This window comes from Pelophylax lessonae (genome assembly GCF_965119305.1).
Source record: "Pelophylax lessonae genome assembly, chromosome: 4".
Classification (NCBI taxonomy): domain Eukaryota; kingdom Metazoa; phylum Chordata; class Amphibia; order Anura; family Ranidae; genus Pelophylax; species Pelophylax lessonae.
The window spans coordinates 535,958,559-535,977,055 of NC_138771.1; the positions used below are offsets into that span (position 1 = coordinate 535,958,559).

The 18,497-nt window shown below is 46.3% G+C and overlaps 1 protein-coding gene across 1 annotated transcript in view; it reads right to left on the reverse strand.

The window, feature by feature from the left end:
• Window positions 1–18,497, reverse strand: part of GMCL1 (germ cell-less 1, spermatogenesis associated) — a 295,564-nt gene that overhangs the window by 139,567 nt on the left and 137,500 nt on the right. The window lies entirely within an intron of this gene.

Consider the following 18,497-nt stretch of genomic DNA (forward strand, 5'->3'; position numbering starts at 1 on the left):
GTCTTGTGGATTGATTTACCCGGGTGAAGGAAGCGGCCCCGCCCCTTCCGGCACTCCCACCGCTGCTCCACGAGGCTGGGTGTATCCAATATGGCCGCCGCCATAGCGGGGACATCTAGGCTACGCCAAAATGGCGGCCCGGCGTGACCCACGAAAAAATGGCGCTCCGCGCGTTTACAGCTGACTGAGTTACACTAGTAACGCCCGCGGCCCCATACCTGACCATTTAGTCATGGCTTCCATGCTGCAGCCGACCGATCGCTCAAAAGGCTGGTGTTCCGTGCTGCAATCGACTGATCAACCTGTAGGTACCTGACAATCTGCATAATCGTCTAGAGAAAATGCCTGCGGCGCCATCTCCATCCCTGACAGAACTCGAAAGGATGGTGTTCCATGCGCCCTGACAATCTTAGCGTTTAAACGGTAGGTGTCTGACAACCTGAATGACCGTTTTACTAGTAATGCGGCACCATACTCCATTCTTTACAAACCCTAGTCATGATCCTTAGCCGTGACCTTTCAGGATAGTAAGTCTCTAACCAAGCCTCCTGGAGTCTTTACAGGACAGGTCTTACTTACCAACCCCTAATAGGTGGGGAAGATAGGAGGAGTATGTTACCGGATAGAGGGGAAACCGGATTATGAGGGTCCGATTATCCCACGGAGGGGGCCCGCGTCCACCCGACAGAGGGAGAGGGGGAACATGTTACTCACCATACCGGAACAGGCGGGCACCAACTCCTGACAGAACCCCTCTCCACCGTGGTGGGGGGGGGGGCTGTCGGCCAACACAGAAGCCGCAACTCCAATTCAGATTGGTCGTGGGCGTCCAGGCGAGACGTTTAACTCTCAGGGCCAGTCCCCGACCAGTGGGACTATGTCGCGGCCGACCCAGCGCAGAGCTAGGGCTTGCACGCGTTCGCAAGCCGGCTGGAGTGACCACTGGATCTCAACATCCAGCCCGTCGCCCAGCTCCCGCATAATTGCTTGAATGTGTCGCGGCCGATCCAGCGCGGAGCTGGAGTCTGCACGCGCTTGTAGGCCGGCTGGGGTGACCACTGGACCTCAACATCCAGCCCGTCGCCCAGCTCCAGCATAATTGCTTGAAGATCTCACAGGAACAACTGGAGAAAAAGCTAACTAAAAAGGATTTATCTAAAAAATCTTGCCAGGACCAAAGATCCCAGCAAGGAACTTAGGTCCTTACTCCTGACTAGACAGAAAAAAACTAACATCCTGTAGCAGGGAGAGAGAGGATATACCCTCTGGGACTGCCCCTAAGGTGTGGCCAGAACGTTTTCTTCTGCCTAGTGTCCTACTCCTGTAGAGGGCAGTATAACCCAATTGATATTAATCAAGAGGACTGCGTCTGTCAATGAGCGACAGAGAAATATACTTTCAGTGCTTCCAATAAATATTCGTACAAGTGCGTATTGTAAATGTTAAAATAAAGTGCATCAATAAATATACCAAACTGATAATCTGATCCATCTAAAACCCTACACAGATAGATCCAATAAAGTGCAAAGTGAATAAATAAAAAACGTGCTAAAAGATGAATGCCCAAAAAAAGACCAAAAAAGGAAAATGAAAAATATATAAAATAGTCCTTGTGACTCAGTGCAGACAATGGTATCTTGCAGTGCTCAAAACCACCACAAGGTGGCAGGTGCTCCCCAGAGTTGTGAGTGACCAGAGTGTCACGGCTCCTTAAAGCGGTAGTATCCCGCTTTTTGACACTTTTACCTACAGGTAAGCCTATAATAAGGCTTACCTGTAGGTACAAATAATATCTCCTAAACCGGCACGGTTTAGGAGATATTTACAGTGCATGCAGCCGCTCGCGCGAGCGGCGCATGCGCTCTGAAGGTCCGGGGGACCTTCAATTAAGTTGCCGGGAGCTTGCCGGAAAAATCACTCCCGCGCGCATGCGCGGGAGTGATGTCATCGCGGCTCCGGCCAATCATCGCACCGAAGCCGTCTCTTCCGGCCAATCAGCGCTCCGGAGCCGCCGAACCCGGAAGAGACGACGAGGGACCATGGCAGCGCCCGCAGCGATGTCCGGGGGTCCGTGTCGGGGCTTCGTTTTAAGGTAAGTTACACATAATGGGCTAGTATGCGATGCATACTAGCTCATTATGCCTTTGTCTTGCAGGTTTTTTTTTTTTTTTTTATTGAGTTTACAACCGCTTTAAATCACTGTGCACCCCCTTGTGGATAGCCGCTCACCTCAGGGACGATTATATCAGGCTCATAAAATAGGGGCTCCTAATCAGGGATGACCCTTCCAATGATTCGTGGCTCACACCTCGCAATTAATGAACTCTTAGCAGGAATCAGGTAAGTTTCTCCATCAAGACCTCTGCCATTCCATTACCGAAGTGCCACCGTATAATATGCAAAACAGGAAATCTCCAATAGTGCTTATACCATAAAAACCACTTTATTTAAAAAAATAAACAATCAATATCAACTCACAATCTTCGGTGCATCCATGCACCTTAAACGAGCAGTGTACAGCTTAATAATCCGAGCCGTAATATGAAAGCGGGAGACGCGGTGGCTGTGTGTCTTCTGATCACGTCCCCCTGAGGAAGACACGAGGTCCCTGTGTCGTCACGCGTAGGGGAGGGGCTAGGACGGACGGAGCGCTTCACACACTGTGAGACTGTCGGGCTGCTAGTGCAGAGGAGAAGACACACAGCCACCGCGTCTCCCGCTTTCATATTATGGCTCGGATTATTAAGCTGTACACTGCTCGTTTAAAGGTGCATGGATGCACCGAAGATTGAGTTGATATTGATTGTTTATTTTTTGAAATAAAGTGGTTTTTATGGTATAAGCACTATTGGAGATTTCCTATTTTGCATATTATACGGTGGCACTTCGGTAATGGAATGGCAGAGGTCTTGATGGAGAAACTTACCCGATTCCTGCTAAGAGTTCATTCATTTTTGGTCTTTTTTGGACATTCATCTTTTAGCACGTTTTTTATTTATTCACTTTGCACTTTGTTATTGGATCTATCTGTGTAGGGTTTTAGATAGATCAGATTATCAGTTTGGTATATTTATTGATGCACTTTATTTTAACATTTACAATAAGCACTTATACGAATATTTATTGGAAGCACTGAAAGTATATTTATATTCATCTTTTATAATATTCGCCGGATCACTTATATCATAGCAATTTATAATATTCACTGGATCATTTGAACATTTACATCACTTACCTTTATGAAAATTTAGGGGATACCGGACTCGAATGGCCGCATGTTAGCTCGGCTCCACGCACTGGGGATCTACTAAACACCTTTTCGGGTGCCTTCAACCTCCAAATCATGCTCAGATCGGGTCGCAGTGCCTCAGCCAGCCGGGCGATGCCTGATCAGGAGACCCAACTCACGGGAAACATCCCAGCCATCTTCCGCACGCAGAAGAACAGCCAGCGTGCGGCCTCCCCGGCTCCCGCGCCCAGCTCTCCCATGGCGCAACCCTCTATCGCCTCCGGATCCCAGGCTCAGCCGACCACCGCAGTACCCCTTCCGAGCCTCACGGATCTTCAAAATGTGGCCGCGGACATTAAATCCACCTAGGGCTCTGCTATATCGGAACTCACTGCAGAACTACGCTCAGTGACCGCCAGACTGGACGTCACGGAGAAGGCCTCTGCCACTCATGCGGCCGCCATCAAGCAGCTCCAGAGGGGCACGGACCTGTACACATCCCACCTCATCGAGATAAACCGCCACCTTGAGGATCTGGACAATCGGGGAAGGAGGCATAATATCCGCTTGCGGGGCCTCCCGGAGTCTGTGGAACCCCCCGACTTGACCACCTCGCTAACAACCATCTTCAATGACCTCCTCGAGAGACCGGCGGATACCCCGATCGATTTCGAGAGGGCACACCGGGCCCTGCGCCCCCGAGCGGGAGACTCCGATCCACCTCGCGATGTGATCTGCTGCCTGGTGAGCTACCCCCTTAAAGAAGCAATTCTCAGAAAAGCGAGGGGCCGGGATCGCGTACAGTTTGAGGGGACTGAGCTGAAACTCTTCCAGGACCTCTCGCCCATCACTCTGCAAAATCGCAGAGCCCTACGCCCCCTACTAGAAGCTCTCCGCACCAGAGGTATCACGTACAGGTGGCGCTTTCCATTTTGCCTCTTTGCTACCTTTCGGGGCAGGTCCGCATCCTTAAAAATCCCTGATGACATACCTGCTTTCTGCGATGCCTTTGACATTCCTGTGATGGATCTGCCCGACTGGTATGGAGAGTTCTACACACCAGACCCCTGGATCTCAGTTACCGCCTCCAATACCCCTAAAGCACAGAGAAGCAGACAACGCAGAAGACGCCATTTGCACCACGATGCTACTCCCATGCGCTCCAGAGATGATCGTCGCTCAAGTCCTCTTCGATCGCCAGCCCGCCAACGGGAGAAGCTGAAGCTCTGAACTCTCCAGCTGATCGCTGATGCCTGACTGAAACTTCCTTAAAGGTACTCTTGTCCCATTCCCCCCTTGGTCCTACCCCTCCATACACCTTATACCCCCCCCCTGCTCTGGACTTTGTCATTGTGAATCTATCCAGCTACAACCCCCAGTCCTCGCTGCCCCTTCTGATCCATTTTCCTCTGTCAGTTGGCAGGCGACACCCTTACTGATTTAGACTGCTCCATAGACTCTGATGTCCACATTTCACCCCCCACCCCCCTTCTTGGTCATTCGATCCCTCCTATACATCGCCCACGGATGTGTCACTGATCCCCTTTCCCCCCGATATCCCCCCTTGTTTTCCTCTCCCCTTGATTCTCCACAGGTTTTATCATCTTGATTCAGCGCTTCTGAGGACTCAGAACTACTAACCTAACTGACATTGCTCCACGTACCTCGGTGTTCACTGCAAGCCCCATGGATGGCATTTTCCATACATCACCACTGGCTGCTACAGGTTTCCCATTAAGATTATTCTAGTTACTTAATGTTTAACCTACATGCTGTCTTGTCATTAGCTTATGCCGCCTTTATTTTGTCAGTAATTGCTATTACCGTATATACTCGAGTATAAGCCGACCCGAGTATAAGCCGAGACCCCTACTTTTACCACAAAAAGATGGGAAAAATCATTGACTCGAGTATAAGCCTAGGGTGAGAATGCAGGGCGGCGGGCATGGTGCAGGAGAATGCAGGGTGACTGGCATGGTACAGGAGAATGCAGGGTACTGGCATGGTGCAGGAGATTGCAGGGTACTGGCATGGTGCAGGAGAATGCAGGGTACTGGCATGGTGCAGGAGAATGCAGGGTACTGGCATGGTGCAGGAGAATGCAGGGTACTGGCATGGTGCAGGAGATTGCAGGGTACTGGCATGGTGCAGGAGATTGCAGGGTACTGGCATGGTGCAGGAGATTGCAGGGTACTGGCATGGTGCAGGAGATTGCAGGGTACTGGCATGGTGCAGGAGAATGCAGGGTACTGGCATGGTGCAGGAGATTGCAGGGTACTGGCATGGTGCAGGAGATTGCAGGGTACTGGCATGGTGCAGGAGAATGCAGGGTACTGGCATGGTGCAGGAGAATGCAGGGTACTGGCATGGTGCAGGAGATTGCAGGGTACTGGCATGGTGCAGGAGATTGCAGGGTACTGGCATGGTACTAGAGGATCCGGGGTTGTGGGCATACTACAGGAGATGCAGTGCTGTGGGCATGGTACATGTGGACCATGCCCGCAGCACTGCATCCCTCGTAGTGTGCCCGCAGCCCATGGCAGGTAGTGAAGCTGTTTCACTTACCTGTTCCAGAGGCGCCTTCATTTTAAAAATGGCGCCGCCCAGGGCCGACACGTCATTGCGCACGCGCCGCCGCCGCTCGTATACTTTCGGCTATTCCCGGCCTCTCCCGAGCGGCGCCGGGAATAGCCGAAATTACACGAGCGGCGGCGGCGCGTGCGCGGTAACATGTATGCGATGGGCGGCGCCATTTTTAAACCTTAAACCCGTCGGAGAGGACATTTTTTTCCTTGACTCGAGTATAAGCCGAGGGGGACGTTTTCAGCACAAAAAAATGTGCTGAAAAACTCGGCTTATACTCGAGTATATACGGTACATGGGGGGGAAGGGAGATGAGTTGCTTTGATTTGCCTCAAACTGCCTAAACTTTGCATGTATTCTTGCTACGACCACACCTTGATGACAAAAGTGATTGAGATGCAGTATTTCATAGGAATGTTATTTATGGTATGATGAGTAGCTCTGGACACTGAACTGTTGGTCGCGGTCCCTCCTAATCCCCCTCCCTCCTCATTAATGACGACTATACCTCCTCCCCAGGATCCTCATTCTCCACTCCCCCTCTCATCCTACGGTTTCCTGTGACTACCTCCCCCTACCTATACAACTCATACCGCCCGACCAGACTGATGATGCTCCCCACGATATAATCGCCTTCCTCACCTCCCGGAATACCTACAATCTCCCTTCCAAACCAACATCTCCCCCTTTTTAACTAAGCTTGTGGACACCAACAATCCCCCTCCAGATACCACTCCCGAGACTGACACAGACCGACCCTGACTTCCCATTAGGCCACATAAACGGGGACGGGGGACTGAATCGGCTCGAGAGTACCTACCGTTAATTCACTAACTGTTTACTTCATGCACAGGCAAGCTAAGATGTTGACCTTGTTGTCCTCTTCCCAGGATACAACCTATCTGTTACAGCTATTGTTACCAGCTTTCTCCCCTGTGTTTACGCTGTACCACACTTCAGGTTCTTTTTTTTTTTCTCTTTTTTTTTTTTTTTTCTCTCTGTCTAATACACTGTTTGAAACTTGTTTATTGTTGGGTATTCGGTATTACCCACCTCAGGCTACCACTTTAATACACCTAATGACCCTCTCAGTCTCACTGATTGCGGCACCCACCGCCATTTACTACACATGCTCTGCTGATCCCCAGTGCGGAGCCGTCCCATGCCTAACTTGGGATCGTATCCAGACTATTGTTCCCCACCTCAACAGCAGTTTATACTGTCTGTTGACCTGCGACACTTTGTGTCTTTCCCCCCTACCCCTCCTCTAGCGGCTGGTCATTCCGATTTGCTGATAGAGGGAAGCTAGGGGACCTTATTTGCTCTCTTTTTCCTTGTGTTTTTCTCCAGCCTCCTCCTTCCCGACCCTCCTCACATTATCCCCCCGTTCCCCCCTTTCCCTCTCTCCCCTTGTCTCCATTCTGGTCCCCCCTACATATCTCCTCTCCCCCTCATCCCTTATCACCCCTTTTTATCTCTTCCTCCCTCTGCCTCGTTCCTTTCCCCCTCTGATACACCCTCTCATACTCCCTGATTTGTCTTCCTTTTTGAGTGGACGTCATCATGCCTGCCCCTGCCATAACCAAAACGCAACGCACTATCAAGATTCTTTCGTCCAATGCCCAGGGATTGAACGTTCCTGAAAAGCGCTCACAATTTCTAGCCGAAGCCTCACGTTTGCGGGCCCAAATAGTATTAGTGCAGGAAACTCATTTCAAAACGGGTGATCCGCTCTCCTTCTCTAATAAGCACTTCCCTACAGCGTTTCATGCTACTTCTGAAGGTTCCAAATCGCGTGGAGTTTCTATCTTACTTGCTAAACAAGTCGACTTCAAGCCTCTGGACGTTAGATCGGATCCAGAGGGCAGATTCCTCTTTGTTAAAGGCCACCTTAACTCTCGACCAGTGACCCTAGCCAATATATACGCGCCAAATACCAAACAAGTGCCTTTTTTCCGAACAGTATGCCAGGAACTTGCAGACTTTACTACCGGGCTCTTGATATTTGGAGGAGATTTTAACGCCCCTCTCAATCCCCTCCTAGATTCATCAACCGATGCCTCAGTGCTGCCATTCCGGGCACTGCGCCAAATTCACCTTCAACTTCGATCCTTGCATCTTCATGATTCCTGGAGGACGCTATTCCCTAACGATAGGGACTACACATTCTTCTCCGCCCCCCACTCCAAATTTTCAAGAATCGACTACATTTTTCTTTCACAAACAGACCTACCATTCCTTTCGGGTTGCCACTATTGAACCTAGGATCCTCTCAGATCATAGTCCTATAACCATGACGCTCCGATTCCCTGAACTTGTCACAAAGTCCAAAACGTGGAGATTGAACCCCTCGCTCCTCAAAGATGGGCCAGTTCTCTCCAGCCTGCAGTCTAAACTTAGGGAATATTTCGAGATTAACGACACTCCGGACACCACACCTCTTGTTCAATGGGAAGCACATAAGTGCGTAATTAGAGGCGAACTCCTAGCAATAGCAGCATCCCTGAAAAAAGAACGCCAACGCGAACTTCAAGACCTATATTCCCGACTTACCGTCCTCGAGACGGCTCACAAACGCTCCCATGCCCAAACAGCCGCGTCAGAACTATTTGAGACCCGTTCGCGCTTGAAAGAACTATTAGGCCTCCAAGCACATCGTAGACTTGTCCTTAGCCGTAAAGTGTTTTACGAGCAGGGTAATAAAAGTGGTCGTCTTCTAGCCCGGGCCTCCCGCCCTAAAACTAATCTCGCCTCCATCTATACCATCAGAGATTCGGCGGGCAATCTCCACTCCTCTAATGAGGCTATCGCCCGTCAATTCGAGGAATTTTATAAGGGCCTATACAACCTCTCCCCAGCTCCTGGCAGTCTTACCCAGACTGCATCAAGAACATCTCAACTCGAGAATTTTTTCAAATCTCATGGCTTATCCCCCCTATCCACCCAAGACGCAGAAGCTCTTGAATCTCCCATCACCACCGAAGAGCTCACTAGAGCTCTACGCGAGATGAAGCCGGGCAAAGCACCTGGACCTGATGGTCTTCCCCTCCTATACTTTCGGGCCTTTGAGGACATACTCAAACCTCACTTTGTTAGAGCCTTTAGGAGTCTTGCAGAATCCCAGCATCAATCCACGTCGCTTTTAGAAGCCTACATTACAGTGATCCCTAAGGAAGGTAAGGACGAGACGCTAGTTTCCAGCTATCGTCCCATCTCCCTTCTAAATGTAGATGCTAAACTTTATGCCAAGATTTTGGCCAACCGGCTTGTCCCGCTCCTTCCTTCCCTGGTCTCTTTGGACCAAGTTGGGTTCATCCCGGGGAGGGAGGCGCGGGACAACACCACTAGGGCACTTAACGTTCACCACTGGCTTACCTCCCATAACCTCCCCAGTTTCTTTCTCTCCCTGGACGCTGAAAAGGCGTTCGACAGAGTGGCCTGGGACTATCTCTCCTCTATGCTGGCATCCATGGGATTGCGAGAGAGAATGCTACTGAGTATACGCGCTCTATACACCAATCAGGTAGCCCGAGTACGGGTTAATGGCCACCTGTCGGACGCCTTTCACCTTTCCAATGGTACACGGCAGGGCTGCCCCCTGTCCCCCATCCTCTTTGTACTCTCTCTGGAATCCTTTTTAAATATGATCCGCTCGAACCCCAACATACGTGGAATCCCGATAGGTGACAACACTCACAAGGTAGCAGCCTTCGCGGATGATATGCTACTTTTTCTTTCCCACCCGCACGTCTCCCTGCCAAACTTGCTTCAAAACCTTGCACTCTCACTCCCTTTCAAATCTTAAAGTCAATTACTCCAAATCCATGGCCCTGAATGTCACTCTACCTGATGTGGACCTGCAGAGATGCAAAACTAATTTTCCTTTCATATGGGCACCAGCGTCCATCCCCTATCTGGGCATACACATACCCCGCCGCCTTGAATCCCTCTTTGACACCAATTATAAACCCTTACTGACATCTATTTGCAGCGACCTACGGGCGTGGAAGAATATACGCGTTTCGTGGGTTGGCAGGGCCGCACTACTCAAGATGTCTATCCTTCCCAGACTGTTGTATCTATTCCAGGCGGCTCCCATTCAACTCCCGGCTTCATTCTTCACGACCCTTCGGACTACCAGTTCTAAATTTTTGTGGGATGGGAAACCTCCCAGGATCAAACTCACCCGCCTGACGGCCCCTAAACACAAAGGCGGCCTGGGCCTCCCGGACTTACAGACCTATCACAAGGCATGCATCCTGACCAGACTTCTGGACTGGAATCTTCACTCCTCCAGCAAACTGGTTGTGAATCTTGAAAATTCCTTTTCAGAAATCCCGCTTCACTTACTGGCTTGGACGCCCTTCTCTTCCGTTCCCCCATCTCTTAAATGTCACCCCCTAATTGGACCTCCGCTCCTGGTCCACGACAAGTGGCGCAAAAAGCTCCGGATCAACCCGCGGGTTGGCCCCTTGACCTCTTTGAGGATGAACCCCGCATTTCCACCTGGCAATTCACTTAATTTCCTTCGACACAATTGGCCTCATCAGGAAATACTTGCTCACTGTTTTTTCAAAGATGGAAATCTCCTCTCCTGGGAAGAGATTAATCGCTCCATAACACCATACACTCTCCCACTCTGGTCCTATTTCCAGATTCGACACTTTCTTACTACCTCAGCTACCTCTAGCGATTGGTCGAGACCCCCGACCCCTTTGGAAGCTATCAGCATCCGCGCCAAACCACAGCGACACTTGATTTCGGAACTCTATGGCCACCTACTCGACGCTCCTCCAGTCGCTCTGGCCCCCTTTGCGCAAGCCTGGTCCCGTGACCTCCAACTCTCCCTTTCTGAAAAGGACTGGGAAACTATGTGCCGCTCGGTTCACCGGGCCTCTATTAACGTCACCACCCAGGAAAATGGATATAAAATCCTAACGCGTTGGTACAGGACGCCAGATAGAATTCATAAATTTCAACCTGGGGTTCCCGACACCTGTTGGAGGTGCCGTCAGGAAACCGGATCCATGCTCCACATCTGGTGGTCCTGCCCCAATATCCAGCCTTTCTGGGAGATGGTTCGCAGGTTGGTGCGTGAGGTCACGTCTTATGATCTTCCCCTGACCCCTGGCCATTTTCTTCTCAACCACGTCCCAGCCACTCAAAACACACCCAGGCCGATCCTTGCCCGTCACATGCTAACTGCTGCTAAACTATGCCTGCCATGCCATTGGAAATCAACCTCCATTCCATCTTCTAGGGAATGGTTCCTTAGACTCAATAGAATTGAGGAAATGGAGGAATTAATCAGCATTTCAAATGATCAAATCCACAAGTTTTCAGCCCTATGGATAGATTGGATCAGATTCAAGGATACCGCCACTTACAATTCGATTATGGAAACCAAAGACAACACTTCATGATTTAATTGATACACTTTTGATCATATACTGTTCCTTTTCATCCCCGCTTGCCCTCTTTTCTTTACCTTAACCCCCACTCACCCCCCTCTACATCCCTTGCTTCTTCCCCCTCCTCCCCTCCCTTCACGTTCTTTCTCAATCTCCCCCTCCTCTCCCCCATCCCCATCATTCCCACCCATTCTGTTGTTTGTCTGTTTGTCTCCTCTTCTTGGTAAAAATTGATTACCTATCCGATAATTAGTGGGTACTAGCTTGCATCCCGGCCATATTCAACCCTTGCCCTGTGTACACCATGGATAGCACCTCCCAGTTAATGGTGCCGCTGTGGCACATGTTTCCTTCCCCACGCATATCCTTAACTAATATGGCCCCCTGCCTCAGGTAACCCCGATATTCAGATTAGACAGACTCGTGGCCATGTTATCTGTATGACTACTCTCCATGAACCCACTGTTATAACGAAGATGTTTATTCCACTTAATTTTTGCCATGTTATTCCAAGTCTGTGTTATCTTACCATTCACTCTTCTTTATTTGTGTATACATTCCATGCTTTTGTACTTATGTATAATGTATATTATGTATGTTTTCTATTTAAAACTCAATAAAAATTTCTTATGGAAAAAAAAAGAAAATTTAGGGGATTTACTGAGTATATTTATATAATATTGATTTTTTGAAATATTCACTGGATCATTGTTCACGTTCTATAGATTATTTATATCAGATATTTATATTAATTAGGATTATTAGGGTTACACCCATTTGAACTTTAAACGCATCAGGCATTTATTGAAGATATTTATTATATTTTATAGATTTTTACTCTGCGCAACAGATTTTTACATTTTGGATTATACACGCTTTTTATGAGAAGTGAGGTGTTTGCGGCATTTTAAAAATCTAAATAGTGAGAGGTAGCTCGCAGGAACTCTTTCTTTTTGGCTTTAACTTTCAAATACTGGACAAATTGTTTGAAGATTGACAAATTACACTGAACAAAATGATATAAAACGCAAATTCAAATGTAAAAACACACCAAACACACTGATACAATGCAAAATAAAATATAGTCACATTAGTTTGTCCCCCAGTGCCCTTCCCTTTCCTGCAGTTTTACTGTGCTAATATATATATATATTATATGTATGTACAGTACAGACCAAAAGTTTGGACACACCTTCTCATTCAAAGAGTTTTCTTTATTTTCATGACTATGAAAATTGTAGAGTCACACTGAAGGCATCAAAACTATGAATTAACACATGTTGAATTATATACATAACAAAAAAGTGTGAAACAACTGAAAATATGTCATTCTAGGTTCTTCAAAGTAGCCACCTTTTGCTTTGATTACTGCTTTGCATACTCTTGGCATTCTCTTGATGAGGTTCAAGAGGTAGTCACCTGAAATGGTCTTCCAACAGTCTTGAAGGAGTTCCCAGAGATGCTTAGCACTTGTTGGCCCTTTTGCCTCCACTCTGCGGTCCAGCTCACCCCAAACCATCTCGATTGGGTTCAGGTCCGGTGACTGTGGAGGCCAGGTCATCTGGCACAGCACCCCATCACTCTCCTTCTTGGTCAAATAGCCCTTACACAGCCTGGAGGTGTGTTTGGGGCTATTGTCCTGTTGAAAAATAAATGGTCCAACTAAACGCAAACCGGATGGAATAGCATGCCGCTGCAAGATGCTGTGGTAGCCATGCTGGTTCAGTATGCCTTCAATTTTGAATAAATCCCCAACAGTGTCACCAGCAAAGCACCCCCACACCATCACACCTCCTCCTCCATGCTTCACGGTGGGAACCAGGCATGTAGAGTCCATCCGTTCACCTTTTCTGCGTCGCACAAAGACACAGTGGTTGGAACCAAAGATCTCAAATTTGGACTCATCAGACCAAAGCACAGATTTCCACTGGTCTAATGTCCATTCCTTGTGTTCTTTAGCCCAAACAAGTCTCTTCTGCTTGTTGCCTCTCTTTAGCAGTGGTTTCCTAGCAGATATTCTACCATGAAGGCCTGATTCACACAGTCTCCTCTTAACAGTTGTTCTAGAGATGTGTCTGCTGCTAGAACTCCATGTGCCATTGACCTGTTCTCTAATCTGAGCTGCTGTTAACCTGCGATTTCTGAGGATGGTGACTCGGATGAACTTATCCTCCGCAGCAGAGGTGACTATTGGTCTTCCTTTCCTGGGGCGGTCCGCATGTGAGCCAGTTTCTTTGTAGCGCTTGATGGTTTTTGTGACTGCACTTGGGGACACTTTCAAAGTTTTCCCAATTTTTTGGACTGGCTGACCTTCATTTCTTAAAGTAATGATGGCCACTCGTTTTCCTGTACTTAGCTGCTTTTTTCTTGCCATAATACAAATTCTAACAGTCTATTCTGTAGGACTATCAGCTGTGTATCCACCTGACTTCTGCACAACACAACTGATGGTCCCAACCCCATTTATAAGGCAGGGGGATTCTTCCATCTACCTCATTTGTATGGCCAGCTTTAGTTAAAAGGATAAAGTTCACTTTTTAAAAGAAAATCATAAATGCTCAATTTATTTTGCAGGTAAAAAAAAAAAAAAAGTGAATTTTTTTTGGAGCCTGGAAATCATTGCACCAGCGATCAGCAAATTGCTAATGCCATGCAGGTCTCCTGCAGACTGTCAGTGTGAGCGGTCTTGCTCAACAGCGCTGTGGTAGTTCATTGAAAACTACAGCTTCAAAAGGATGTCAGGACTTGTATTTTATTCATACACAGAACTCTGTATGAATGACGTGGTTGTGTGGGTGATGCCCTGCACAGCCGAGCAGTTTAAAGGTGAACTTATCCTTTAAGTGGTTCTAAAGTGACAAGGTTTTTGCACCTTAATTCACTAAACGAATTATGGTAAAAAAACATTTCACTACCGGTGTGCTTACCCGCCTTCCCAATACTTGTATCGTTCCAGTGCCATGCCCCATCTGCAGCAGTGTGGCTTTATCTTTCGGGTCTCATAGGGCAGATTTATAGCAGCAGAAACTAAAAATATCAAACACCGGACATCTTCATAAATTACAAGGTAGTGATACCCCATGAACCACTCCCCTTTTAAAGGTGTTGTCACAATAACCAAGCAGCTACTATACTATATAGACCATGGGTGTCCAACCTTTTGGCTTCTCTGGGCCACATTACGTGTAGAGAAATTTTCTCGGGCCGCATATAAAATATATACTATAGTTAAGGTATATAAGTAATAAAATGCCGCCGCGCGCTTCCCGTGCTGCCTCCCCTCCCCCCGCACTAATTTAACACAACTAGAGGATGATCAAATGAAATGGAATCAGTATACAGAGGCTTACGTCTTCTGAGAGATAATAAAGGAACACTAACCACCATGACCACTTCAGTGATTTGAAGTGGTCATGGTGGTAGGAGTCAAACACCGCACATGCTCGCCCCCCCTCCCCTCTGAGGAAGCCTCTGCCTACCGTTAGTTGTAAGTTGCTGTGGCCATGCCCCTGACCCGACTTCATTCCTCCCCAACAAAAAATAAAAAATTGTCAGGGGGCAGTGGGCCGCATTGCCTGCGGTTTCCGGGCCGCAGGTTGGACATGCCTGATATAGACCCTGATCTATAGTACTTGGGCCATGCTTCATAAAGTTTTTTTTTTTTTTTTTTGCCCTCCTCTGGATGACTCCTAAAGGAATGTAGAGATAATAGAGAGTATATGCGCTACCACGAGTAGGAGAGACTTTGGCTTCCAGGAAAACTTTGAAATAAGATAATGTGTTTCATTTCTATGTTCTGCTATTTGTGGAACAAGTTATAAAATTCTGCCCATGTTCAGCTTAGAGATATAGCTGGTGACAATTACAGTAAAGAATCATATGAAATCTCATCTAGTGCAGCTTAGAAAAGGAAAAGATACAGCTGACAACCAACAGTTATAGAATCCTTTTTACACCTGCGCAGGCACCTTTGCAGCAACACACTGTTCGGTTTCTTTGAAAATAATCAGAAACATGAGAGAAAAGGCTGCCTCGAGCAAACAGAAAAGCATCTACATCCAAGAATGTGGTTTGGGCACTGGGAGATAATCAAATTTGTTGGCACAGACTTTATTACTTCACAAAAAAAACAAAACACATTTTTTCAGCCTGGCAGTAAAATACACCACCAAGACTTTGTTTTAGTATGATAACCAAGACTGCACATCAGGAGCTGTCAGAAATAGTAAACCAAAAAACAACCATTCAAACCACATAAATCTCTCCATTATTCTCAAAGCAGTATTTTATTATAAGATTAAAACTACCCTTTGAGCAAAATACTTATTACTAGAATTAGTTTTGAACATTTCTCCAGTTAAACAGGGGGTGTGTGTGATCCCTGCGCTGTCTGAGGTGGCCAGAGACTCCCTGCTGCAGCGCCACTGGGACTGATACTAAAGCAGTAAATGATATAATTCAAAGGGTAGTGGTGCGCTTCAGGGATTGGCTCTAATGGATCTCTATTTGGGTTGGTGGCAGTGATGTGTACAATTCTTGCTTTAAAGGTGCTCCGCGTGATAAATATAATATTTATGTTTTTAGGTGATGAAAGTGCAGGTGTATTAATCAAATCAGTCAATATCAAGGTTTTCTTAAAATAAATAAATATATGAGTACGGTGTGTATCAATGGATAAATAAATAAATAAATAAATATCAGAGTGCTACTTCTTTACCAGTGATATCAATAAATAAATTATATAAATCCAGTGTTGGTCTTCAATCTGATTCATAAACAGTAAAACACATATATATTGTGCTCAAAATAAAGTGCTACATGCAATTTTCTATTAAAACGGTGCTAGAAAAGATGTCTGTGAATAATTCAATTGTAATTCTTCAGATATAAATATTTAAATGAAATAGTCCAAAAGAAAAAAATTATATAGAGAACATCCAAAATAGCTTGTGTGAATACGTTCCTCGCTTATATCCGTGCTTCACTCATGCAATTAAGTGACTAAGATCTCTTTCACCTTGTGTGTCACCTCTGAGTGCTCTAGCCTCTCACCTTATAGGCAAGATCAATTTGCCTTTGGTATCTATCCAAGCTCAACGATAGACTCAATTTCTCTCAATCCAGGTCCTTTCTTACTTAGTGGAGCTGCTTTCTTGGATCCCTCTAAATGTTTGTCTTGATCGTTTTTTGTACTATCCTCTTTGTCCGATCTTTAGTGTGCCTCAGAGACAAAGACAGCAACTTTGTTTTTATAAGTCCTCCAGTGGAGGACTTATAAAAACAAAGTTGCTGTCTTTGTCTCTGAGGCACACTAAAGATCGGACAAAGAGGATAGTACAAAAAACGATCAAGACAAACATTTAGAGGGATCCAAGAAAGCAGCTCCACTAAGTAAGAAAGGACCTGGATTGAGAGAAATTGAGTCTATCGTTGAGCTTGGATAGATACCAAAGGCAAATTGATCTTGCCTATAAGGTGAGAGGCTAGAGCACTCAGAGGTGACACACAAGGTGAAAGAGATCTTAGTCACTTAATTGCATGAGTGAAGCACGGATATAAGCGAGGAACGTATTCACACAAGCTATTTTGGATGTTCTCTATATAATTTTTTTCTTTTGGACTATTTCATTTAAATATTTATATCTGAAGAATTACAATTGAATTATTCACAGACATCTTTTCTAGCACCGTTTTAATAGAAAATTGCATGTAGCACTTTATTTTGAGCACAATATATATGTGTTTTACTGTTTATGAATCAGATTGAAGACCAACACTGGATTTATATAATTTATTTATTGATATCACTGGTAAAGAAGTAGCACTCTGATATTTATTTATTTATCCATTGATACACACCGTACTCATATATTTATTTATTTTAAGAAAACCTTGATATTGACTGATTTGATTAATACACCTGCACTTTCATCACCTAAAAACATAAATATTATATTTATCACGCGGAGCACCTTTAAAGCAAGAATTGTACACATCACTGCCACCAACCCAAATAGAGATCCATTAGAGCCAATCCCTGAAGCGCACCACTACCCTTTGAATTATTTCTCCAGTTAGTTTGAGGTCATGTCCCCATGTTCTTGCTTTTGATTCATATTGAAAAAAACTGCCCTGGTGAACCTTATTCAGCCCCTTGCATTTAAAGAGGAAGTAAATTCCTCAAAATGTTTTTTTTTTTTTCTTCCCTGCAAAGTAAATGCATAATATGCTAGTATGCATCACATACTAGCACATTATGTGACACTTACCTCCAACGAAGCCCACGATGTCCATGCTGCTGGCCACATCCATGTTCACCCGTCTTCTTTCCGGGTCCGCGGACTCCGGCAGTATTACTGGCCGGAGCCGCGTGACATCACTCCAGTTCATGCGCGCGGGAGCCACCAGTCACGGCACTGGGCTCTGAAGAAACGGCACGGGCGGCCGTTTCTTCAGAGCGCATGCGCCGATGACGTCATCGGCTGCATGCACTGCAAATATCTCCTAAACGGTGCATGTTTAGGAGATATTTACAGCACCTATAGGTAAAGCCTTAATATAGGCTTACATATAGGTAAAATTAAAGTGGGACCACTTTAAAAGGTTTCAATCATGTCTCCCCTTTCCCTGCTTTCCTCCAGGCTGTACATATTAAGTTCCTGAAGTCTCTCTTGATATAGGCTTTATCCCTCAGACCTTTTATGATTTTTATTACCTGTCTCTGGACAGCTAATTATTATGGAGGATAGGATAACATTTCCAGAACAAATTAATGTATTGTTAATTCTACAGAATTAAAAAAAAAAAAAAGGAATATAGCCAAATGTATGCTTTACCTAACCAGTTATGAGAAGGTACTTGTGTTTTCCAGCAGGATTGTGCCCCTGTGCATTAGGCCAGCTCCATAGAAACTTGGATTAATGAGTTTGGTATAGAATTAATTTGCATACATTCCCACAGAAACAGTTATAATCATCGGTAAGAAAGTGACCCAAGGCTGGCCCGTAAAGGATTCATTTTTTTTTCAGTCAATCAGTGGGTTAAATGCAAAATGACTTGATTTCCTCATCCACACATGGAGAATGGGGGAATCCTCCCGCTGTGCCTTTGTACTCTGACTGCTAGGAGACTTCTCTGGTGTCCCAACACACTGATCAGCACTGCTGGCATCGCTGATCGAGCACAAAACTTGGGGCAGCTGTACAGAAGTCAATTGATAAGATACATTTTACATAAAAACTCTGCACACACATCGATTGAAATTTGTCTGGTCC